This window comes from Phyllostomus discolor, chromosome 5, assembly GCF_004126475.2.
Source record: "Phyllostomus discolor isolate MPI-MPIP mPhyDis1 chromosome 5, mPhyDis1.pri.v3, whole genome shotgun sequence".
NCBI lineage: Eukaryota > Metazoa > Chordata > Mammalia > Chiroptera > Phyllostomidae > Phyllostomus > Phyllostomus discolor.
The window spans coordinates 81,834,913-81,854,704 of record NC_040907.2 but is presented as its reverse complement, the minus strand read 5'-3'; positions in this window follow the sequence as shown (position 1 = coordinate 81,854,704).

Below are 19,792 nucleotides of genomic sequence, written 5' to 3'. Positions count from 1 at the left end.
CTCTCCTTCTGCCTGCGAGTTACTTCAAAATGACTTCTCAGATACATATGCACAGCCATTGCCTCATTTTCTTGACTCCTAACAGCCCTTTCCCACCCTTGAGTTTTCACTGGTATTAACTTGTGAGGGAAAGTATGCACCTCATCTCCTTATTTTGTGTCACTTATGAGTTGCCACATATCAAGTGGGCATATTTGATTCAGTAGCATACATTTAAATGTTTAAAATGTGAGGAGTGTTCAGGAGATGCCATTTCACTTAGCAGTCAGTGCTAACATCATTTTTGAAATGCTCCCCATTTCCGTGATGTAGCCAAAGCTTTATTTATAATCAGATCTGCATTTTATGATGTAGTTTTGAGCCAGCCAAACTCATCTAACTGCAAGCTCATTTAATGCAAAGTATATTTAAATGTGGCTGCTTTGAAATGGACCACCCTGTTTAAATGATCCTCTGGATGTAATTAGGAAAAGCTTGAGTTCCAATGATAAGGGGAAAAAAGGCGAACTAAATGATCTCCCTCTCCCTGGGTGATTGCTGATCATGCACCAATAAAATCGCTTATCAAGAAATGATTTATTTTTAATGCAACTTTCTCACAAACAGTTTAACAGGACGCAGTTTAGGAATGACACACCACATTCAAACATATGTCCAAAGTGAACAAGTCCTTGTTTCTGGCTTCCAGCGTTCCTTGTCCCTTCAGACAAGAGAAAGACAAGAGAGAGAGAGAGAGAGAGAGAGAGAGAGAGAGAGAGAGAGAGAGAATAGAGTTATAAGACAGTCTACACTCTAATTTTGACTTATATTCAGAAGCATCTTGTTATCTCATGAGTGAACTAAGATTCTGTCTATTAACTCTACTTCTGTCCCAGCCGCAATGACTGATGGTAATGCGATTTGGGAGCTATTCACATAAAAGTTGCCATCCAAACAAGATCTGGTAGTATTAGCATGCTTGTCAAATATCTCATCTCAGATACAACGAACAACCTTACAGAGCTGCCACTTCCAAAGTCCTGGTGGGTCCAAGCTTGATGCCAGCCATTAAAAATAAAAGCCTGTTAAACTTTCAGGACATGCTTGTGCATTTTTGGGAGCCGCCAAGTTTTGAAGAGTTGAGCCAGTTCAGTGGTGATATCACCAGACCAGCATCGCCTAGGCAATGAAAGTAGTTGCCATGGAAACCCCAGTGCTGTGCCCATCAACAGCTTTACAATTTTGACAGTTCAGAAAGTGACTATTTAGGAATTTCAATTAGAGTAGAAATATACATATTTAGGTGAACAAAATGCTTAGAAAGTCTATAGGAAAATAATTTAGATTTTTTAAATTAGTAGGCAGATCCCCTAAATATATTCTTCAGTGGAAATGATTTTGGGGAATAATGTAAAGAAGAAATGTGTTAAAGTTCTTTCATCCCCTTTTCTTCCTTGGAAAGGAAATAGGCACCAAGAATAAGTTGTGGAAAATGATCAGTGGATTTTTAAAAGAGAGCAGCAACAATATACCATGCTTGTTAAGTGAGAAATTATGTATATCATTTAGAAAAATTTTTAAATTGTTTTTATCTGTAACATCTTATATTTGCACAGTTCTGGCAGGGTATTCTTTTCACAACTCTGCTGTATGAATTAGAAATCTTATTTCCTGTTTGTGTGAAGAGGAACTGAGGCTCCTGAGGATGGGAGGTGGGCTCCCGGCAGGGAAATGCGTGAGATTCCAAGTCAGGATCAAACCTCAATCACACTGGGCTCCGTGTTCTCTGTAACTCATGGAGGACAGCTGCCCAAGTGATGACAGTGACGTCAACACGTCCTTCCAACAGAAGGTCAGGTCCTACCACAAAATGAAACAAAACAAAACATAAAGCCATTTAAGGACAACACTCTAACCTAAAATAGAACTCAAATCTACAACAAAAGAAAACATTGCTGTTACTAGAGATACCCAATGTTAATAACACTAATCTGCACTGGTTAATACTACCATTAATACTAATAACAAACCAACTACTAAAACCAGCTACGCTCGTTACTCTTGGTTAGTGTCCCCCTTCAGATCCATGTTGTTCCGTGGCCCCAGGGCCTGAGCACGGGGACCGCATCTCCGGAACATGCCCTCCAATTTTCCTGGGCTTGGGAGAGGGAAACACAGGCTGCAGGCCAGACTTTCTCAGAGAGGAAGGTCCGTGTGTTCGTTTCCTCAGTCCCTGCCTCCCGCCTCCAGCAGCTCCAGTGTCGGACTGTTGGTATCCTTGGTTACTTCTCCCTCTGTCACCGACTCACGAAACCTGCGGTCACCTCTGTAAAGGGTACCGGTTTTCAATAACTCTTCAGTCAAACTTTTTGTACCATCTGTGTCCTGACCAGATCTGACTGTTAAAATAGCAAACATTTATATAAATGCTTGCTGTATCTTTGCCACTAGTCTCGGTTTTATAGACATTAACTCTAATCTTTGCAATAACCCTATGAAGTAGGTGCTATTACTATACCCATTTTACAGATGAAAGATTACGCAGAAACTCCTGAAATACTTTTCATGTCTATTCTTTCCTTTATCCTTGTGAATCCCCTCTGGGTTGGGGGTGGGAACTATGATACAAGAGAGAAAAATTGAGAGAGAACTCCAGGACTCAGCTACTCAAGGACACTTCTGCCTCATTGCCCAGTGGATTTTCTCTCTTCACCTTTTCTGTCACTTACCTCTAATTTTTTGCCAATGGGAGGTGTAGGATTTAACAATATGGTTTTAATTACACATCTAGCTTTCTGCCAGCAGCTCTCACGTGGAGAACAGGAGAGTAAAGATTTATTGCTTCTGATGGCAGAGAGAAGAAGGGCCTCGTGGCCCCTTTTGGAGTTGCGTGTGGAGTACAGTACGTGTGAGGGGTGCTCAGTCCTGGTCTGGTGATGTTGGGTGCCCTGTGATGTTTTTATTTTTCTTTCTTTCTTTCTTTCTTTCTTTCTTTCTTTCTTTCTTTCTTTCTTTCTTTCTTTCTTTCTTTCTTTCTTTTCTTTCTTTCTTTTTGGAGAGGGAATGGAGGGAGATAGAGAGAGAGAGAGAGAGAAACATCAGTGTGTGGTTGCTGGGGGTTATGGCCTGCAACCCAGGAATGTACCCTGGCTGGGAATCGAACCTGCGATGCTTTGGTTCACAGCCTGCGCTCAATCCACTGAGCTACGCCAGCCAGGGCGCCCTGTGATGTTTTTAATCGGGAGGTGGAACCACTCCGGGGTGAGGAGAGTGGGGAAAGGGACTGGGAGGTTCCACATGAAAACCTGTGAAAAGGTTTTAGAAATTCCCACACCCAAAACAAGGACTGTCCCCACCAGCCCACCCATTGCATCTTCTTGCCCCACCTCCACCTCATGCTTCCTCTGCCTGAACTTCAGGCTGCCCATTGCCCTTTTGGGAAATTTCCTTCTGTTTCTTTCTCAGGGTTTTCTTGTTGTTCATTTTAATTAGATGTCACCTTTTGGGAGGAGTGAAGGAGACAGAGAAACACACTCATAAGTTGTGACTTGCCCTGGGTCCATTGCCCTCTGTGGATGGTCCTGGACACTTTAATTAGTAATAACAGGGACACACCTCACAACAACTAAGAGTCAGCTACTATCCTGGGCATTGAAATAGAGAACTGAAACAAACCAACCAAAAGACACAAGTCCTAACCAGGAAAGATCATGAAGGCAAACAGGCATCTCATGCACTATTGTTCTCCCAGAGCCTGTCCAGAACCTGTCACATAGATGGTGCTTAATAGATATTTAGTAAATCAATGAGTGAGTAAATTAATACATCTTTTATTCCCAGATAAATGCACACCTGCAGACAGATACAATGACTGACAAGGTATTAAAGAAGAAAGGCTTGAGACAGGGGTCTACAGCCTATGGCGGTGGAGTTCTCCTGATGGTCCAGGAAAGGCTGAAGCTGGCCCTGGACTTCCTTCTACACCTGCAACACTGCCTGAGGCTCAAAAGTGGGGAGCTCATAGGTCTGGCCTGGGGCTTGTAAAGGTGGGAAATGCTCATTTACCACACTGTATTCCTCTCTCCAGATGGCCTGGAGCTACCAGCCTGGTCAAGGACTCCTCTGCCCATTTCCAGAATCAAGGGTGTGGTATGAAAGGGGGCTAGTTCATCTCTGAAGCTGGACGGCAGGGGGCACGCAGCAGCTTTGAACAGTAGTCATCCAGCCACCAGGCTGGGTCCCAGGTCAGTCCACAACTTGTGGCTGCGAGCTCAGCCTTCTTCCTCTGTTAACAGTCTCCTTTCTCCAGTGAAGAGGTCACATTTAGCAACCTTGTTTCATGGCCAAAAACACCCTGGGCACACTTATTGGTTTTAGAGAGAGGGGAAGAGGAGAAACATTGATTGTTTGCCTTCCATCTGCACCCCAACCGGGAATGAACCGCAACCCAGGCATGTGCCCTGACTGGGAATCGAATCCATGACCTTTATGTCTATGGAACAATACTCCAACCATCTGAGGCACACCAGCCATGACTGCCTCATTTGTTTTAAAGATGGTACAGAAAGCAAGAGACTGAGTCTCCCTCAGGCCCTGCCTTGCATCGTGCTGACTTCAGCAGAACACTGTCCACCGATCAGGCCTCACCCAGGGCTGACTGAGGCCCCGGAGGTCTCAGAGCCTTGGAGTGGACACAGACCATGGCCCTGACTTTAAAGCTCAAGCCAGTGTGAAGGGCTGGAGGATCTCTTGCTTCATGGGGAGGGGTTATGTTGACCCAGGGAAGTCCTGTCAAGGGAATGGAATAGATCAATCCTGCTTTATTTTTCTTTCTTCAGCAAAGAGATTGGCATCTAGAGCTTCCCCTTGGTATAGGAGATGTAGTAGAAAAATATATTTTACTCAGAAAAACATAGCATTTGTTTTGCAATCCATGCTGACCCTAGACCTCAAAACTGCTCTCGCCTCTGTCGTCAGACTCCGCGGTCCTAACATCTGTGCTCCCATGCGTGTTTCTCTGTTAAGCTGAGGTGTGAAGAAATGATCAATTAATCTTTACTTTTAAGAGATTTTGAGGTTTTTCACCTTAAACAGTTATAAGACTTTTGGTTAAAAAAAGTTTGACATTTGCTGCTTTGAAACAAATTGCTTACATTATTTAAAATATCTATTTAAAATGTAAACAACTGTTTACAATTAAATAATGCATCGAGTTGTAGCCCCACAGTACCTTCACATTCTGGTTCATGGTCACACCACAGCTCCCATGAGGTAGTTCAGCAAAGGTACCAACTCTATCACTTCGATGTGGAGACCAGTCACAGGCCCAGGGCCACCAGCCTCTCTCGGGGTGAAGGGAACACAATTTGAACCGGAGCCTGCCTGACTCTGAAGTGCGTGCTCTTCCATTGAACTGCTGCATTGAAATGTTAGTTTCCTTTAGGAACATCTGGTAAACTTCATTCTTTATTTAGTGTCATTATATTTCCATTCAACCAGCATTCTTTCCACCACTGCCAAGCAGCAGGCCCTGTTTTAGGTCAGGGCATATGGAGATGAGTGGCTCCCAGTCTACTCACGAAAACAGGCAGTCAAAGGAGTATTTAGCAATACGTCTTCTTCATTCTTCATCCAATTTAGCTTTGCTGAGAACCTTCAAAACCCATATTAGAAACATGCATGGGAAAACCCACAACACCCACACAAAGTGTTGCCCTGTGGGGGAAGGTGAGGTTAAGTAAATTTATACGAAGCAGAAAAGCAAAAAGAATTTCCTGGACCTTGTCTAATTAGCTTCATCATGGGTTACGGTCCACCTTTAGATGAGAGGCAGCAATGATGCCTCCTCTCTGAGGAGGAACTCGGACGTCGGTAAAATCATTACGGGGCTGTTCTGGAATCTCTGGAGTGGTTCGTGTGAGAAGGATGAGCAGGCGCTCAGCGCCCTTTCTCCTTGGTGCTTCAAGGATTTCAGCCAGATTGATTCCAGAGTCTTCCAGCTTTCTGCAGCCTCGAATTTAGTCCTTGAGTAGGACCAGCTGTAGGGCTGAATTATGTTTTAACTTTATATATTAGAAAATTTAAAATATGTACATAAGTACAGAGAATAATTACCCAATGTATTCATCATCCTCCCCCCAGTTTCAATATTGTTCCTATTTCATTTGCCCTCTCCCTCCACTTTAGCGTTTTTGTTTGTTTGTGGAAGATATCTTTTCACTTCTAAATACTTGCAGGAGTTAACATTGTACGCAGCAGTTAGACACAGGGACAGGGGTCTAATCTGGTTTGTGCTCGGTTCCCTGAGTCCTTGGTCTGGTTCCGTCTGAGCTTTAGGGGTCCTTGCTTCTAGAGAATGTTCCCACAGACCTCACTCACTCAGTTGAATGCATCTGTCAATCGGGCTGTTGGTTTTCACAGTTCCTTCTTGAGTGTTCTTATTATGTTTGCTTTGAGGATCTAGTTTGTGTGCCTCCACCTATGAACAAATCTGAATAGCTTGATGTTCTTTGAGGGAAAAGCAAAAGGAGCCAGTCAACATTTTGAACGAACACACACAAAGTAGTCAGATGTGGGTAACTGAAGACCATGGAGCAAAGGTGAGCACCATTTGCAAACAGAGGGAATGTCCTATACACCGAGATAAACGGATGCTGTTCCTTGTGCAGCATATCCTGGGTTGCCTACCAACCATTGTTAGTGTGGAATCAGAGGTTTTTAGCACAAGAAAGGACTTTGGAGACTGACCCAACATCTTCACCAGAGGATGCTATGAAGATCCAGCGATCCAGAGATATAAGTTAGCTTAAGAAAATTACTTAATCACAAAGCTTGCTCTCTGATGCCAAAACCTGAGTAGCTAACCACGCTGCACACTGCCTCCAAATGCTGATGACAACATGAAGAGATGAAGAGTGACCTTTCTGAGAGTTTGGCAGAGGGTGAGCCTTGCTCTAAGTTTCTTTAACGGTTGAAGTTTTCTTCAAGGAAAGTATTTCCTTCATTTGTAACCAATAAATAGCAGGTTGGTACCACACACATCCTAGATCATAGCACAGAACTGCCTGTAAAATGGGGAAATTACTGCTTTCAAGGAAAAGACCCTCCCAGTGGCAGGTGTGATGGGCCCAGGAGGAAGTTGGAAGGTCAGGGAGGAAGGCAGGCCTTGCAAGTCACAACTCCTTCCCCACTGGAGAAAAGAAATTCCAAGCAAGTGTCTACAGATGGTAGGTAGGGTGCAGCATCTATAAAGAAGAATGTATAAAAAGTTCACAGATGTGGGAATGCCCCCAGTCCTAAGAAATCACCTGTGCAAGTTCCACAGCCCTGACTTGCTTCTTGTGCCTCCAAGTTTGTGCCATGCCCTTTTAGTCACAGGAACCAGAGGTGGCATCCAGACTCAGCTTTCATTTGGTCATAAAAGTGTGACAATACCTGGACATCCCCTAGAGCAGGTGCTATTGATGCAAGAGTGCCAGCCACCCTAAACCCCTCCACGCTTGGGGCACTGGCTGCCACCGTGTGAGAAAGGAGAAAAATAGCTCTCTATAATATGGATTGTTGAACATTATGGGCTACCTCAGAATGAGTTAAATTCTGTTCTGTGACTGACCATAATTCACTACTGCGGCTTCTCTCCCAGACAGATATTTTTGAAATTACTAGAAAGGCAGAGATAGGCCCAGCCTGGAACCTGTCATGGAGTTCCTTCCTGAATAGCTCAGGTCCCAAAGGGGCAAGGTGCAGTTTGTGACCTGTTCCAGGGACTACTCTTTACCCTGAAAATGAAGCCTCAAATATTCCCAGCTTGCCATCTCCAGGATAATTAAAAGCAGCGAGTAAATCACATCCTGAAAAACAGCCCTGAGTGCTTAAGTACATGTCAGTCAGTGAGACTGGCAACTACACAGAGTGGAGGGGACCTGGGGTTTGCATTACACACACACCCCATGAGATCATTAGGACTACTTCAAGTCCAGGGCTTGCAGGGCAGCCACAGCCCCTCCCTGTTGTCCAAGTAAATGCAATCAGATTCAACTGGGAGCAAATTAGGGAGGCAAAATAAAGCATGCTTAACTGAAAACCAGCGAGAAACTCTACTGTCTGCTATTAGAAAAAATTAGAGACCATTTAGCAACATGAGACCATTTTGTGTTGGAAATAAAAAGGCCCTGAATGGAGAGGACCCAGCCAGAGCTGAGGTCCAGCATCCAGGTGAGATCAAATGTGGATCAAGGGCCTGGCCCTGGACTAAGCTGGGTTCACATAAGTCCTTATTAGCTGATGAGTGGAGACTGCCCGGCGAACCAGATGTGTGAAAATTGGCTAAGCACCAACTTTCCAAATCCATGACATGTTTTCTCAGTAGACTTACTTGTATAATTTCCCATGTAAGAGGAAAAATAGCATTGGCAGCATTTTCCAAAAGACTGGCACTGTGTCAATTTCAGCCCTTCAAAACTTAGCATTCTGACGGGGCATCCGTAGCTGCAGTTGCGGCCAGCCTTTAAAAATAAAAATATATATATATATACACATGTATTTTTTCTTCCCTATTTCTTTTTAGCCTCATAGTCACACCTCATATATTAAGATCCTAATTTGTTTAACATCAAGGTGCTGAGCATAAAGGCACCACTAAACACTGATGGATGGGGTAGCTACTGGGGAGCAATAAATGGGGGTGGAAGGCTGTGCAAAGAGAGAAAGTACACAGATGATTTTCATTTCCTAATAGGCATTCTGCCTGGAAACCTGTATAAAGACCTGAAATATGTATTGCTCTAAGGACTGTGAATGTTTAAAATGTCATCTTAAATTAGTAAGTGTCTTTAAATCTTCACTCTTCTGTCACGTTTTAGTAATGTTTATTACACACCATAAATCTTATTCCAATTCACATAAATTGAGCCCTTAGTCACAAGGGAGACAAGTGCTTCTCACTGATCTAAAATTCTGGAGCGGTGGATGACATCAAATATTATGACTGAAAAAAGGAACTCGGGAGGAAACTGGTTTAGGGAGAAGGGACAACAACTTTTGACCTCCACTGGTGAGAAAGAATTTTAATATCTCTAAAACTGTGCTCAGTGTTTTTAGAGGTTCAAATAAATGGTCATGTTCTTAACAAAATTTGAAGTAAGTCATTTACCTGCATTTCAGATTGATTTCATGAAGTATGGTGATAGTGAAAAAAATAAGTTGAGCAGTTACAAAAATTTCTTAAAATGGTACCACCAAAAGAAGCACATGATAGAGCTCCAGGGTTATCAGCAGCATGATTTTGGTGAACGCAAGGACAGGGGGTGGAGTGGGAAACAGAATCTGGGTAGAAGGCTCGGAGCAGCTGTCCCCTGAGCTCTGGGTTTCGGAGACCAGTGAGCCCTTCTGTAAGTTTCAGGGCTCGGCATATGTTTGGCAGCTTTTTATTTTTCCAAATAAGGACATTTAAAAAATGTCATTAACTATTATTCATGTACTCTAAACAGTAGAGCTCTCTACTCAGAGTTTTAAAAATTCAGTAAGTTTAGCTTTAGGGAAAACTTACCTCGTGGTCCTTTATTTCCTCATTTTATGATAAAATGTTCTTGGCCATGGAATGCAAACAACCACTTTGGAATTGCTTTGAGTTTCAGGGCGACCTACATCCAGTGAGATCGATGTTTCAGGAAGATCTCGCCCACCCTGCGCCTTGGTCACAGGAGCTCTGCCCCGAGGCATCAGTCTGCTGGTGGCTCGGTCCCGGATCAGAAGGGTGTGCAGTTTGAATACCGAGGTGTTGGTAACGGTGACCCATCAGCTTCTGTTCCGCCGGGGAGGTCACAGATGGCCGGGTGGGGAGGAGGGCTGGCTAGGTGCTCTGCACTAAGCCAGGTCCTCCCTGACTGCTGGCAAGTCCTTCTGCTTTCAAGTTTTAGCACAAGAGACACTGCTCCTATAAGTCAGTCCTGACAAGCACCCTTACCCCTAGATAGAAGGGAACGATTGTTGGCAAACTTGGCAGAACAATGCAGAAAACATTTTAAAAATGCAACTTTGGGTCCTGGCTCTAGAAATTCCAATTCAGTGACTCTGGGATGTATACTGGAAGCTGGACTTTTAAAAACCTAAGACTGCCAGATTGATTCTGAAGCCTGGGCTGCAGACCACAGTGGAGAGCGCATTCTCTCCTGTGCCCCCCTACCCCAGGACAGACTTGGTACCATATCCCTATAAAAAGCAAGGCACAGACTACATTGCTTTTCTCCCTTGGCAACTGTCCTGCCCCTGCACAGCACCAATGCATACACACACGCCGTAAATTGTGAGAACTTTAGGCAGGGAAATGACTTACTCATGTTAGCTTCCACAATAGTTAATGTAAATGCCTGGTACTTCACGGGGACTAGCTAAATCAGTCTCTATGCAATGTGTGTAAGTCAATGGGTCATTTTGAACTCTACATTTCTGCATTTCTCTGTTGGCATGGATAAGCAGTGAGCGAAAGTACTAGAAAGTTTGGACTCACAAAGAACAGAAGTAGGGAGCTAGGAGGCCGTGATGCCGTGGAAAGAACTGGGCCTGAGTATGGGTCGCATCAGTAGGACTAGGAAATGATAAACCACACACTTTAACTTCCTTAGCTCTAAAATTCAATATAGGAGAACATAATTTTCTTTCGAAAATTAGAAACTGGCTTACATGTTCCTTAATACTTAGGTCAAGGAATTATACTATTTTAAAGAAAACACAATTCCAACCTAAAGGGCTGGCCCCTGGACTAACTTTTTGTGATTACTCTTTTAAAATGATCTTTGGTTTTTTTTCCCCTCTGCTTTCCCACTGACACGATCCACTTCCTCACTGATGACACGGTTAACAGAAAAATTCTACACAAGACTTTACTTGACTTATTAAAAATTTTCCATTAAAATATATATGTTGTGACTTATATCTTGTCACAAAATGAGCTGACAATCTGAAAAAACAAAAAGACAACAACAAAACACCACTAAAAATTTTAAAAGCAACAGTGCTCATCATTTTTAAAAGATGAGAAATTGTAAGACTCCACTCACATTCAGCGTACATGCAGGCTGTAATCTGAACGTTGCCTTCACTGAGTGGAATATTTTCAGTGTAAACTGAAGTTAATATAGATTGGTGTCAACTACCACCTGTCAAATGATGCTAGAAATTCATGTCACCATGAGAAATGGACCACAAGAAATAAATAACCTCCAAAGTGGTAGTCTGCAAATATTGACACACAGGGCCAGGATTCTACATAAGTGACAGAGAACGCGGAACAGATATAAACATCAGGGCTTGCACATTTATGTATCCTGGATGATCTGCTTTTCATAAATCTGCTTAGCACTAATGACTAGAATGCATTTTTAATAAATTAATTTTGAATAGATAGTGCTCTGGAGGGAAGTTGGGACTTGCCTTCATGTTATTAATAGTTAAAATGGAAGCATCAATTTAGGACCACATCTGCCACTGTTGTCACAGAGAGTCCAACCAACATGATCCCACGGCAGATGACCCTGATCACACACAGTCCTTTAAACCCTTCAGTGGGGTTTCACAGACATTATCATTTTGACAAAGGACCCATCGTGTTTAGAATATCTGTTTTGGCTGTTTATCCTACAGTCACGACAAAAGCGGTGTGATCCACATGCCTCCTTTGTGTGTTCCCGCTGCGGAGCTGCAAGGCAGCTGAGTGGGGCGCGGGCGAAGCTCTGTCTGTGACGACAGGGTGGAGAAGGTTTTAACTAGGACATAGAGGATCGGGCCGATGTGCCTGCTTTATCCGATTGACCTAAAAAGAACACAGTCTGCATGGGTCCCTGTAGGTTAATCCCTGAGATCCCAAACGCTCAAACGTAATGTGTACAGGAACATCAACCCTTTTCTAGGTCACCAACGCCTTGGATCGGGTGATGCCAGTGCGAGCAGCCGTGAAAGACTTTGTTGGATGGGGCAGTTGCTCCCTGCCTCTTTTCCTGCACGCAAGACCTGACTGGGTCTCCTGAGACCTAATTCTCTGTGGTCAAAGGAGTGCAAACTGCCAGAGGGCAAGGCTATTTCTGCTGTGTTGATGCTGGGTTGTGCAGCACCTGTTGCAGGGTGACACTTAGTAGGCACCTGGTACGTTTGTGTCAAGGAATGGTTGAATGAATGGAGTCTGTGGTTTCTGAACAAGCAAAATAGCTTCATGCTGTTTTATTAGTCAATGTCATAGTCAGTCTGTCCTCTTCTTTGCAGTGACCTATCTTCTCAGACAACTTGGACTGGTGTGATAATTACCATTTGCCTTACATAAATAGGAGATAATTGTTTTCCTTACATTCACCAATCTCTTAGGGATATCCAGGGAACATCTTCTGCATAAACATGTTGGCCTCATAATAGCACCATCAGCCTTGTACTGAAAATTAATGACTATTTCATAAAATATTGAGACCTAAGACGGGCACTTAAAACAAGATTATCCTTTTCTTTTCCCTTAAAACCACTCCCTATTAGATAACTGCCAGACCTCAGTAATGTTGTGAAATAAACCCGCAAACACGCTGAGATCAGAGTGACACGGCGTGTGCGGCTCTCGCGCTGGCGGCTGGCGGCTGGTTGGTTGTTGCACCCATTAGCATGAGTTAATGAGTAAGCATTCCCTTCACTGTCACATTCCTCTCCTGTTATTAGCCCAAACCTGAACTTTAGCTTAATTGCAGAAGCCAGCCCGCCCCTGGCAGATGAGGGCATGGTCTTCATTGTTGTGATTGCATTCAAAGTGCTAATTGGGGGGACCGTGACAGATAACACGCTCCAGCATGGCAAAGAGCAGTGGGTGGGGTGCTGGGAATGCGATTCCGAGATGAAAAACTGCGTCTTCAAAAGCCCCGAGGATTTGATTTTCCTCACACTTGCTCGGCTGGGCACACTAAACCAAATTTCCAAGCCCAAGAGGATTGTACATATCTAGCTTCTCACATTTGACTTTAGTCCCTCACCAAGTTTTCTGAATTTGGAATCGCTCATTTGTCTGACTCTGCATAAACTCGCCTCTCCCTGCCAGCCTCCTTGCATTCCCTACATCTCTCCCAAAGCTTCTATTTGTCTCTCCAGAGATTTTGCTTTGTTTTGCACTGAACCAGCTGGAGAATCAGAAATATTTGAAAAGAAAAAGACATAGGTTTTTATACCTGCAACACTGGCTTTTGATTTTTAAATTGTGTTAAAATATCTTTTGTATTTGCAGGGTGTTTTGGCTTTGGAATACTTAAAATCCACTCACCTTTCTGTATTTAATTTACATGGCTCTAGTACTAACTGGATATAATTTCTTCATGCTCTCATCTCTGTATCTTAAAAATGGATATAATCATACCCTATGTCCACCTGCTGCCTGTATCAATTCGGATTTTTTGGCTGCAACTAAGAGTGAACAGCCCAACTACGTTAAGCATAAAAGAGATTCTTGGCTTGTATACTTGACAAGTCCTGGGAAAGGGTTGGTTTCAGACACATGGTAATTCAGAAGCTTAAAAGTCACAAGCACTTGTTTCTCTCCTACTCTAGGTTTAGCTGTGCTCTCCTCAGAGCTGCTTCCTTCTTTTCTGGGATCTCTCTGGGGGATTCAGGGGTTGTTAGTGGATCAGACTGTGTAGCTCCACAGGGCCTCCCTCTGAGCCTTGTGTCCAATGGAGGGGAGAGAAAGTGTGATTCCTGGACTTGAGTCTCACTGACCTTGACTGGCCAGACTTGGGTTATGTCCTTACCCTGAACAAATCACTGTGGACTGCATGCAGGTGGAATATGCTGATCGGATGATCCTAGATCACATGCTTCCCTCCTGGACAGAGCCTAAGATGGTCTTCTTTATGAGAACAATGAAATGAGAGTGTTGCGGGGGGTTCCCCAAATAAAATTGGGGCACTTTTGCTTCAAGATGGGGGAGTGGATATTGGGTGGCATAAACAACCAATGTCCGCTAAACTGCCACAGGAAAAGGAGCAATAGTTGAGATAAGTACAGTATTTTGAGTCTTTTGAATTAAAAAGCTGCATGAATTTACAAGATGCAGCAAAAAATTCTTTTTTTCAACCTTGACATGGAGCAATAGGAGTAGCATGTCATCTGAACTAAGTGTTATTTGGCATTTGTGTGAGTGCGAGTGTTGTGACTCAATTGATATAATGTGACAAAACTAAGTTCAAACTGAGAATATGTTCCTGCCAGATTGAAGTTTTTCTTTGCAACTTTGTATTTTCAAGCTTGGGTTCTTGTGAGAAACGAGATTGTTGTAATAAATTGATCAACATTGCCTTGTCCTCCTCTGTTGTTCTTGCCTACTCTGGACTTTGGGAAGAAGTCAGTTAGAGAAGTTCTTTAGCCAGGATCATAATGAGTGATGGGAGCATTTACATGATTGCTAATGGCTGAGTTTACACGATGCCTCAAAGCATCAGTGGGGATGTTTGGCAGCAGCACATTATGACTGTGATTATCACTATAAATTAAGTTTATGTTGATATAATTAGCAGTTAAAAGCTAAAGTAATATTTATCCTGATACAAGTTCTATCGAAGCCATATTAGTGCAAACAGACTGTGAATGTTGATACGGTGGGAATAATGTGATCTCGCAAGGCTTATTTTTCCGGAAGTGAGATACCCTATTGGGATACAGTTGGCCAGATAGCTTTGCAGGTTCAGAGTCTGTAACTTAGCCAGGCAGCCCTCACTGAGGGTGCACATGGTCCTCCTTGGCAGCTCTAGCCTCGAACCACCCACTCTGCAAAGAGAGAGGAAAAGCTGGGACGGAAGGTAATGTCCAGGTAGGCAGGTCAGCAAGGGTGAGGACAGGGTCTTGCCATTGTGGATCACTTGTCACAGGGGCCACCAGGTAGGAGAATGAGTTGCTTCTTTACAAGAACGTGGTTTTCCTTGAGAAATTCTGACTGGAGCCAAGAACCATGGACACGTACCCTTCCTTCTCTGCCTTGGGCTGGGCAGGGAAGCAGATGAAGGGTGTGCAGTGTCAGGATGACCACCCCCGCTCCAGCGTGGGCCAGATCCTGCTGCCTCCAGGTCCACAGGTGTCTAAGGAAGTCTAAGCTGCTCTGGTCTCGTCTCCACACACAACGTGTTTTACTCATGCTCCCCTAAGCCATAAGACTGTCCACGCATTGATGGGCTTTTCTGTGCTTTAGGGATAAGGGACCAGGGTAGAGTAGGATAATTGACTTTCAAGAAGCTTCTCTGCTAGTAAGAACCAGACCAGAGGCCAGCTGCCTTTGAGGCCACTTTGCTCCTGAAATATTCATCCAGTCAGCAACTGTTTAGTCATTCAGCACATATTATTGAGGACCCACCATCCACCAGGAACTTTTCTGGGAGCTTTATACTCAGTGACCTGAGCAGGCAAAGACCCCTGTCCTGTGGAAGCCCGTGTTCCAGGTCTGTCTGTGGGACGTGTGTGCCCCAGTGAGGGACCCTGGCATGCCCGTCACATGCTTGCTCAGAGCCCTTGTCCACAGGTGTGCTGCGATCAGCGCATTCTCTAGAGGTGTTCCCAGTGGTCTTATATCTCTTTGCCTGCAAAAATTGGAGGTGCTGGTTACTTAGCACTTTGAATACAAAAAGGAAGGCAGTCAGGTGGCTTCTGCAAGTTGAGGGAAATAGGGAATGGTGGTGTCAACTGGTCTTCAGTCTTTTCTTAAGTCAAGAGAAGTTGTTTACTGTGACTGATGAAAAGAGAAGGAAGATGTCTGGCATCCCAAACCCAGAATCCAGTCTTGGTTTAGGTTCCTGAGAGAAGCTACATTTCCTGAGGACGCACTAAGACCTGTTATAATAGGCAGATGTATAGATAACCTCATTTCATCCTCATGGAGGCCCAAATGCAGTGGACACTGTACCTAATTTTATAAATCCTCATCCAAGGATGAATTTTTATTGATTTGGCGGGGAGGGAGACAGACAGACAGAGAGACAGAGAAACAGAGAGACAGACAGAGAGAGAGCAGTTGCTTCCCACAGGTGCCCTGACCAGGGATCAAGCCTGCAACCAACCCTCTGGAGTACAGGCTGATGCTCTGACCAACCGAGTGCTCTGGCCAGGTCACTCTGCATCTAATTTTGAGATGAGGAAACTGAGGAGCAGCTGGTTAAGGTGTCCACACAGATTCTACTCGCTGAGGTGGGAGTCAGACCCTGGCCTGTCTTACCCCACGGCCAGGCTGCCTTCTGACCCTCCTCGCCTGGGCAGGAGGCACACAGAGGAAATGTGGTGAGCAGCACCCTGCTCCCCCTACCCCCATCATGCTCTCTTTGGATGCAGTGCCCCTGAAAAGGACACCGGTGACTAGACGTGCAACGGGAAGCAAGGAGAGACTGGAGAGGCGAAACCTGTAGGAAGGGAATTTCCCCTTTTGCTTTAGAAAAACTGTGTGGGTGCTAGCGGTCTCTAACACGATATGAAAAAGCCCCCTTCCCTCCCCCAAGACAGAGGAAGTTCAAAAGAACTGTTGCAGGTGTTCAAGAATAACTAAGAAAAGGAACTGGGGGAGGTGTGGACATCTCATGTTTTGAGGTTTATCCAAGCCAGCAGCATCTGAGGGCGGGGTTCAGTGTTAGGGACCCTGGGTGCTGAGGCTTGGCAGGTTCTATGCTCCCTCTCCAGGGACTCTGGGTGACCCCTGAGGGGTGGGAGGCATTGGGAGGGAATATTTCTTGGGCTCTAAGGAGCTTGGAAGGAGTGGGGGACTTTCAGGCACCGTTGGAACACTGCCTAGGCAATATCTGTTGATGTCATTTTCTCCTAATTACACGTCTTTTAAAAACAAGAGCATCTGTGAGAAGCATGGAGGGTGGCTGTCCATTGTGGGCAGCGATGGGGGCTCAAGCTGAGTGAAGCATGACACCCCCTTTATGTCCCTCTGTTTGCCGAGAGTAACAAGTGTGTTTCCTACGTGAAGACTGGAATTTGCTGGAAGACTGTGGTAAGCCCCAGCTGCAGAGACAGACCATCAGCCAATGCTAACTCCCTTCTGGACTGGGCTCACCTGGTCCTCCCAAACACTGAGGCAAACTTGGCCTCCCCCTTTCCCTTTGTCAAAAGCACACCTACCCTCAGAAGCATCCTGGACTGAGACAGGAGCGCCAGGCACCAGGCCCTGCTGTGCCACCTACAGGCTGTGTGAGGTGGGCTGCGGACAGGTCACCTGGCACTTCTAGGTCCGGTGGGCTCTCTGTAAAGTCTGTTCTGCTCAGTTCTAAAGGCTGTTGTGTTAAATGACACACGCCCTTGTGCCGACACAGGTGCACACTCACGTACACCAATACATACACACACACACACACATTTCCTTTTAGTGCCCAAGAAAATGGACAAACTTATTTTCAAGTGAAAATGAAGGCTCATATCATCCTTTCCTTCAGGTCTGCCCAGGCTGCCCTTTCTTTGGGCACCTCTGCAGCAGTGAGAGGGGCCCAAAGCCTGGCCAGGGCCTGCCACCTGGGGAGTGTGGTGTTCCCGCACCTGGGTCGAAGCCCTGCTCCACCCCGGGCAGTGGTGTGTCTCCAGTGAAGCCCCTCAGTCTCTGAGGGCTTTGGGTCCTTCTCAGTGAAAGTGGGATTGGGGGTGGGGTAGTGGTCCCTGGCTCACCAGGCTTTGGCAGGGTTGGTTGTGTTAGTACATGTGATGCTCCTGAGTGGGGCCTGGCACCTACAGGGAGAAAAAGCTGTGTGTTAGCTGTTATTACCTCACCAAGCCATCTCTGGGTAAGCCTCTGGCTTCATTTCTGCTGGGCTTTCTTCCCATCTTATCTCAGCTCTTGGTCCTGCCAGCTTAGGCTAAGAAGTTGTATGAACAACAATCTTTGGAAATTCCTAGCAGAAGTCTCCTTTTCAGCTCTGCAGTAGTCAAGTCACATTTTCAGTTTCGAAAACAAACAAAAGTGGCCAGTCCAAACCTCCCCACTAAAATCACTTGGAAACACAGACATTAAAAGTTGTTCTCTGGTGTTGAAGGTGATGCACGGTTTGGGTCTGAGCCCTCCTCCCTGGTAATAATCACAGAAGAGGAAGGGGCCGTGGCTGGCAGGAGCTTCTGAGGGAGAAGTTTGTGCTAATGGTGGTCTTCCTCTGAGGGCACTCCCTTGTCACAGAGCTGGGGGTATTCGCCCACGCCAGAACCCCCCATCTGCTGCAATTTGCCTTTCTGATAATCAGTTGGTCAATTCATAAGGCCTGAGTCACAAAGACAGCGTGGCTTCGGTGCTTGGGAAGCACCGAAATCTAACATTTCTGGGTTAGATTTGTATTCCTTGACTGTCATTTGTTATTGTTTCTAGAAAGAAATGTGTATTGATTGTCAAGTCTTCCTTAGATAGTATTTTCTGTAAGCTTACAAATAAATAAGGTTTGAGCCTAGCCTTACATTACAGACACGAACACACACACACACACACACAATAAACTCCCTCCACTGCCAACAAATTGTTTACTTGCTCAGTTTCTGTGTTCCAGCAAAATGGACAAATTATAAATTCTTCCAGAAAGGGTATTTAGAATGGAAATGCTGAGGGCCCTTTGACTGTGACATGCCGCCAGGCACCGCTTTGATGGGGGAGATAAGGTGCCTGGGGGCTTGGATGCTGCGTCAGGATGACTGGACTGGAAGGGCTGCTGAGCTCAGATGCTGCGCCCGGGCCAGGTGTCACATTAATGCTGTAATCAGCAGCACGAGCCATGTGTCCTGGGCTCGTCAGAAACAACATGCTGTAAAACCTGTTTTCAAGGCACTGACATTGCCATGGTGTTTATGGGGTGTGCTCGGACTGATTTCCTGCCTCCCCAGGTGGGTTCTTAGTCTTTGTTTGGCTGTGGGGCGCACTGTTGATATAGCTGCTTAGAGTCAGAGTGTTAGAGATGGGAGAGGCCATATAATTTCTAAGTCTGACGACAAGCTGTGGGGTCCAGGGGAACAAGGTGGCAGCTTGATTTCTCTGACTCTTGCCCCCTCACTCACACAGGATCACTGACAAAGCCTTACCCAGGGACCCTGTCTGTCAGCTATTCCTCAGCTAGCCGTTTTCTTCCTCTCCAGTCACTCCCCCTTGGTGACAGTCTCTGTCCCCAGAGGTGCCTGAGGATTGCCCTGCACTGTCCCATGCTCCCTGGAAAACGCCCACGTCGCCTGATGCTCCCAGCGGTCTGTGGCTTGGGATGCCAGCGTGGAATCTCTCCCCCTCTTCCCTCACCTGTCACTTGGGAACATGGATCACAGGGTGGGCATGTATTCTGTGCTTCTTCCCAAGGACAGCTCCCTCTGCTTAACTCATGGCTGTGAGTTAACGGACACAGCTATCGACGGGACTACCTAATTGCCAAGGCTGTGTGGGGCGGGCCCGCAGCAGCCATCTAGCACACTGACTGTCGTCTCAGTCCCTTGGGCACCTGCTAACTTCCTTCCCCCTCTTTAGTTCAAAATGAAACCTATGCAAGTGAGGTTCTGCAAATCGAATCAATTTGGATGTGTCCACCAGTAATCAGACACATCACACTCTCTGCTCAGGTTAAAAATAACATTCCTGCAAATGCCAGTAGAAGTCCAAGGTCCAGAGGTTGAAATGTAGTCTTAGTTGTCAGGAACATCTTTCTTTTTAAAATTTTCTTGCACTGGTTTTAATAGCTCTCTCACCAAGGCCCTGGTGGCCTGGAGAACAGGGATGAGAATTAGATAGCTGTGCCACCTGCTGAGTTGGGTCTCTCCTCCTTGGATCTTCCAACTTTGAGAGAGAAATGCTGCTTGCTCCTCT